We start from the raw sequence: 7,459 nt of genomic DNA, 5'->3' as shown, positions 1-7,459 counted from the left end.
ATTATTATTATTATTATTATTATTATTATTATTATTATTATTATTATTATTATTATTATTATTATTGTCATGAACTAGACCAATTCCTTGTCTGCAGTGAACACAATTCATGTTTTTGTCGTATCCGTTGGTGAACATTATTCACTATCCGTGAACGTATCGCCGATAATCTGATCTTTCTCCTCTTTCTCCCCTCCCCGGATTGTTTTATCTATGATTCTATCTCTCACTCTACTTTTTCTTCTCTCTATCTTCCTTCCTTTATTCCCCTTCTTCTCAAAACGGAATGGCTTAGACTTGCCTTGGAGACAAACGCAGACCTAAACACAAAACCAAGCTCGTAACCCTATAGATAGTATGCAGATGACGTCACTCAGGCCTTTGTTATTGTTTTTGACATCCGCGTTTATGAGTTGTTCTCACTAAACTGTATTAACCAGACTATAAAAGTTCATGGTTACACAGAGTTTGTGTGTTGGTCCGTTATACTTCCAGATGGCAATATTGTGAACTCCTTGGCCAAGCGCATTCTATCTATTCATTCCGTCTCTGTACCTTGAACGGCTGTCATGTAGCTTGTGACGAATAGAAGAAACACACACACAAACACCCACACCCACACACAAACTTACACGCACACACACACACACACACACACACGCACGCACAATTCTTCATTTTTGCCTCCGGAATCGAAACCTCTATACGAGTTATTATCTATAAATCATTACAAAATATTGGTCGTTACAACACAATGATCAAGAGTTCGGTAATCAGACCTGTAAATACGTGCATGCCAAATAGATGGATTGGTGGCCGGGTTGATCGACCATGGAGTACCTACCCACACTGTCTACAAATTCTCACTGCATTTGTTTGTTTATTTATTTATTAACTAGAATATTTAACTTTCATTCATGATTAACTTTTCCTTCTTTGTCATCAATTTTTTGCAGATGGAGGTTCCATCCCATTGTTTTATATCAATTCCGAAAATCTCTCTCTCTCTCTATCTCTCTCTCTCTCTCTCTCTCTCTCTCTCTCTCTCTCTCTCTCTCTCTCTCTCTATCTCTATCTATCTATCTATCTTTCTATCTATCTATCTATCTGATCACTGATCGCGGTTTTACAGATCACACCATTGTTGTCGTATCTGCTCTCTCTCTCTCTCTCTCTCTCTCTCTCTCTCTCTCTCTCTCTCTCTCTATCTATCTATCTATCTATCTATCTATCTTTCTACCTTTCTATCTATCTGTCTATCTATCTATCTATCTATCTATCTAATCACTGATCGCGGTTTTACAGATCACACCATTGTCCGTCTCTCTCTCCTCTCTCTCTCTCTCTCTCCTCTCTCTCTCTCTCTCTCTCTCTCTCTCTGATTTGTAATCTAGGCTCGCCCTTTACTCTTAAAACTAGGTCAACCAATCAGATTACACCTAACAATGAAAGGTGATGAAAAGTGTGCCAAGTTGCAGACGACATTCCTAACTAATTTTACACAAACTTACACACCACATTTCATTTTCTTTAACAACTCTTATGCACTATTTTGTACGAAGTACGAAAACAACACATCAATATTGACTTTAGTGGGTAGACGTCTGTCTTTCCCTATGAATGAGAGAAGAAAGGCGAAAATGTGAAAATTTATAATATAAAAGTGACAAATCTTGTATCTTTTGCAATTCAAAAACGATTTTCAATTTTATAATGATCATGTATCTATTGCTAGGGTAAATTTCCAAATTCAAACTGTTTTCAGGTAAGAATTAAATCTTTATGATTTTACTATTGATTGTGATTTTTTTTTAAATGATTAGACGTCTATAGATAGATATTTGATTTCATTTCATTATGGGATTAAAATGGGGAAAAAAATTAAATGGGCTGGCCATCGAGCAAAGTATATGATCATAGGTACTGACATATTCCAACGTTGATGTCTTGACATTGATATGGTGGTTTCAAGTCGTGCCCCTGTTACATTCTTATCAAACATTTATGCGTGGTGTTGTTCAGCCCTCACGATCGACCCGCACAGGGCAAATCGCATGCTCAACACTCAACGGGCCAAATTCCTGTGTCGATGGAGAAACGCGCGGGACAGCGGTCGAACCCTCTGTCCCACCAGGCCGATTCGAGTTATTAGGCCATAATTTACACGCAAGGGCAAAGCGCGGAGATTTGGACCGGCAAGGAAAATCTGCCGGATGGAACGATCATTCCCTGACTTTCCACGACACAGTGATGGGCCATCATCATCATCATCATCATCAGCATCATCATCATCATCATCATCATCATCATCATCATCATCATCATCATCGTCATCATTTATGCAATGTGGTATTTAGGTGGAGATTAAATTTTAAACTTTTTATCAAATGATGTATAATCTCCACACCGCACGGGCGTTTTACATAGGTTGTCAGCTCCTGCACTCACAGAATCGACCTATTAATTTGAATTAAATTATATAGAGGTTGCAAATCCTATGATTTCCCCGCTACATATTACATGGAATTATTGACAGCAATGGGGGTCCCGATAGCTCAGTGGTAGAGCACTCGCTTCACACCTAAAGGGACCGAGATTTTTCCCGGATGCAGTCGAGATTTTTTTCTGACCCCCTTGTCGACCCAGTAGTGAATAGTAGCTGAGTCTGTTAGATTTGGCAGCAGCCTCTTGTAGTTCTGACACTACCATGTTATGACGATCGACCCAATCAGCAAGTCCGGTCCGCATTCGTGCACCGTCGCAAACCCGCCTGGTAGCATCGTCACAACACACCGTTCGACTAGATGCTCTGCCGTTTCGGGTTCTTGCCCACATCGGGTACATGTGGGACAGGTGGAAAGTCCCCACTGATGAAGGGCACTTACTGTTAGGCAGCTCCTCGACCGAAGCCGATTCGCAGCCACCCAGTGTCTCCTCTTACTGGTATCAAAGCCTGGCAACTTCCACCAAGCTTAGAGGAGTTTACGTCCCCGCCCCCCACGAGGGATTGAATTCGTCCAAACCGACTTCCATCTCGTATATGAATCTCTGTCCGAAGTCGGGGAATCTGGGTACAAGGGTTGCCGGGACTTATTTCGGCTCGAAACGGGGGCACCGTCCATTATGCGCTTCAGAGGGGTATCCCCATTCCCTCTCTCTCGGATCTTACTGTGTTAGATTTGGCGAAAAGCTATTTGCGATAGACTAGCGTCCTATCCAAAGGAAAGCAAACAATTGCTATTGTGCTATTGTTAGATGAGAGAGAGAGAGAGAGAGAGAGAGAGAGAGAGAGAGAGAGAGACAGACAGACAGAGAGATAGATAGACAGATAGATAGATAGACATAGATAGATAGATAGATAGATAGATAGATAGATAGATAGATAGATAGATAGATAGATAGATAGATTTAAAAAAAAATCAATATTCCAGAATACGGCAATGTCTAGTAATAGGTAAGATATTATATATATATATATATATATATATATATATATATATATATATATATATATATATATATATATATATATATATATATATATTTAAACTCCCATTCTCGCATCTTTCAACCAATATAAATATAATGATATTAAAAAAAAAAACGTGAACAATAGTTGTAAGTTTGGGCAGAAACCTTAAGGAGTGGTATCATTTTATTACGATATTTCACAAAATAATGAAAAACGATACATACACTCATATCACATAATCTCACAAACATCATATAGAGACATTTAACATAGTAATCATAGTCAAAATAAAAAAATTAAAAAAAAAAAAAACAAAAAAAAAAAAACAAGGAGTTGATTATATAAACAACACATAATACTACTTGTATAAACAACATAACATTATACAATACGATTTCCATCACACATACAACAAGATCTCCTTATGGTATGAATACAATTAAAGCAATTACGTCAGGTGTAATATATGAACATTTAAATTTAATAAAAATAACGGAAAATTATTATAAATATCAATAGATTTTTTGCGCAGCAGACAATATAGGTCGGAGACAGGGGTTGGCGGTGGGGCAATTATAAAGTAATAAAGATTGAAGAAGAAATTAAACAATGTATAGAAAAAGTTGATGCTGCTGCTGCTGCTGCTGCTGCTATATTACAAATGATACCTAATGTAATTCTCACCTACTATCTAACACCCTTCCTTTCTCCCATCCCGCCCCATCCCTCCAATTCAACACTGTAGTCATTGTCCTCACTTTCAACCCCCATCCTTCACACATACCGACACACACATACGCACACACACACACACACATACTCACACACACACATACACACACACACACATATTTGCCCACCTACCCACCCTGTACCCATCCAAGATGAATGACAGTATTATTATCATAGTATGTATCAAGTATCTCATTCATTCCCCCTAATCCTCGCCCACCCACCCACCTACACCAGCTTACATTGCCGTTTAAATTAACCTTATCCTCATTCTGTCGTCTAAGCCACACTTAAACTCCCATTCTCGCATCTTTCAACCAATATAAATATAATGATATTTAAAAAAAAACGTGAACAATAGTTGTAAGTTTGGGCAGAAACCTTAAGGAGTGGTATCATTTTATTACGATATTTCACAAAATAATGAAAAACGATACATACACTCATATCACATAATCCCAAAGGAAAGGTCTGAAAGACCGTCCTGCCCAAACGACCTTGTGTTCACATTAATATTGGTTTGTGTTGAGTTACAGTGATGTGGGGGGTAGACATTCTCCCATCTTATTTCGGTAATGGTTAATGACATATTGGGGAATTTGGTCGAGGTATAATAGATAACACGTGCTCTGCCAGTCTCCCATCGCCTTAACTATTTCACCTGGTATGCCAGAAGACAGGGCCCAAGTAGCCCCACCACGACGAAAACTGTGGCTGGATATAGTGTTACAACCACATGCTGCGGAAAGAGAGCGCAATTTTTTGTTAAACAAAGACCCAGTCATAGGGAACGCCTGGGAGTCTGGCATTGCAGGTGCAGTCATGCATAACATATCGTACATCGCTGAAACAGGACATAGTGGGTGGTTTGCTAACCTATGTAATGCAATTTCTTGTATACGACCTTTCGTTTGGTTATTTTTTGACCAACCAACTTTAATTGTTATTTGTGAACAGCCCCCTGACATAGATACACAATTCCTTGTCAATTGTTTTTTGTTATCAAAACCTCCTGCATCCGTCCCAAACAAGTTGGATTTTCTTAACAAGCCAAAAAACATAGTAAGGCATGATGCCCAGAATACATAGTCATCTAAATGAGAGAATTTAAGTTGTTTTTTTTAACTTTAACAATATTTCAGGCGTCACCGGAGGCTTGCTCTGAACATCAGTTCCTTTAACTTTCTCAATGCCCTTAATTGTTGTTTTAATATACCATGAGTCATCACATGGATTGGGAAGATTACATTCTAAATGGATAATACGGATAATATTCATATATTGCTTAACAGAACTAGGTTTTAATTTCCGCGCCAAATAAGCTGCATATTTGGCAATATTTATTTGCGAAATAGGTGCAGGCGCTATTCTCATTTTTTCACAAAAAGAAATATAAGACCTTAAAGTGTTTGATAGGTCTTCTTTGTGTTGGCTGTAAAGGCCTGTCCGCGGTACATGTCAACTTCACTTGTTAATTCAATGGTTAAGGCACAGGCACCGAGACAAAAGAAAAAAGAAGGCATTCCATGACATATGATTTGTGATAACAAAAGGAGGGGTTAAACCATGATGCCAGTTACTTAGTAATTTACATAACAACAAACATTTACCATGTTCATGCAATCTAGATATTGTATCAGGTATTTGGTTCAGACTCCCAGATACATGTATCGCTCTAACCGTTATATTGAGTCGTGCACATTTGAAGGCATATTTTCTAAGTAAAGAATTAATATAACTATTTCTACACCAGCCTCTGTTTAAGACACATTTTGTAACCATGCTATCTGTATGCACCACTACTGTTTTACCAGCCCATAAATGCGCCCACGTGTCAAATGAGTTAACTACTGCACAAATCTCCTTGTAATTAATGTGAAGCGATGATGCCGCAGGCTGGTCGCAATCAAATACTAAATAGCGCCAAGAGCCAGACCAAAAGGCACCGGCGGCGATATTGCTTGCATCCACATGGACGTGCTCAGGCGCTGATTCATTATAATATACTATCCCATTAAACACACTTAAAAATGAAATCCACCATTTTAATTCAAGATGAAATGAATATGACAACATTATTTTATGCTGCTGCTGCTTTAGAGGCTTAATTATGTCCAGGACACGACGTAAGAAAAATCTCCCTCCACGAATTGCCTGGCATGCGTAGTTCAATGAGCCTGCGAGACTCTGTAGCTGCTGTTTGCTGGCACGTTTTTTTCTTTTTGAATGCATTGAGCTGCTGCTTTAAACGAATTATTTTTTCCTCGCCTAATTCGACAGTGCTGTTAGAAGTATTGATTGTTAATCCAAGAAACTGAATGTTTTGGGTCGGTCCCACAACTTTATTATAACTAATATAAAATCCAAGTTCACGAAGTAGCTGCATAAGTGTAAGCATCCAATATTTACATTCCTCATACGTTGGGGTAGTGATAAAGAAATCATCTAAATAAGCTACAACCCCATTGCATCCTTTACGATTCATGATTCGTTTAATAGCTTGCGATAAGCGGTGAAAATGTCCTGGACCTTTATTGCTACCAAATGGTAACCTAGAATCAAATAGGAAGGTGGGGTGACTGTCACCCTCAAACGTCCAATGAATACCAGTGGCTACGTAATTTTCTGGATGGATAGGCACTGATCTATAAGCTGCTTGGAGGTCGATTTTTGCACAGTAGAAAAATGGTTTGGCTAATTTGCATGCATCACGAACGGTTTGAAATTTGGTGCTTTCTGGTAGAGAATAATCATTCATAGCTTCTCCTACTGGTCTACTGCCGTCATGAATTAGTCGAATATTTCCATCCTCTTTCGGGATTGCAGCAAGAGCACTAGTAACTGTTGGCTGTTTAGATGCTACAACATAATGACCTTGAGCTATTTGATTCTTTAATTCTTTCTCCACTAATGTTTTAAAACGAAAGGAAGAATAATGGTTATTTTCTATCACATTTTTTAGTTGACTATCTTTTTCAATAATTCGAAATCCATGCTCTACTCCGTCTAAAATGAAATCTTTATCTTTATCACACTCTAACATTTTCCTCCAGGAATTTAATTTACTACTAATGGATGCTTTATTACCTAAAAATTCACATTGGTGGGGATTGATAGGAGGAAAGGGGCTTAACGCTAATGGGCTTTCCTCACTACTATTTGTCTGCTGCTGTGTATCCTATGCTGAATTGACAACCACATGGTGATCTTTGCCTCCATGCTCTCGACTGCCACACAAGCTACACACGTGGTTAA

This window comes from Berghia stephanieae, chromosome 14, assembly GCF_034508935.2.
Source record: "Berghia stephanieae isolate SIO BIC M18660-M18661 chromosome 14, UCSD_Bste_1.3, whole genome shotgun sequence".
Classification (NCBI taxonomy): Eukaryota; Metazoa; Mollusca; class Gastropoda; order Nudibranchia; family Aeolidiidae; genus Berghia; species Berghia stephanieae.
Note: the sequence above shows the minus strand (reverse complement) of the source record.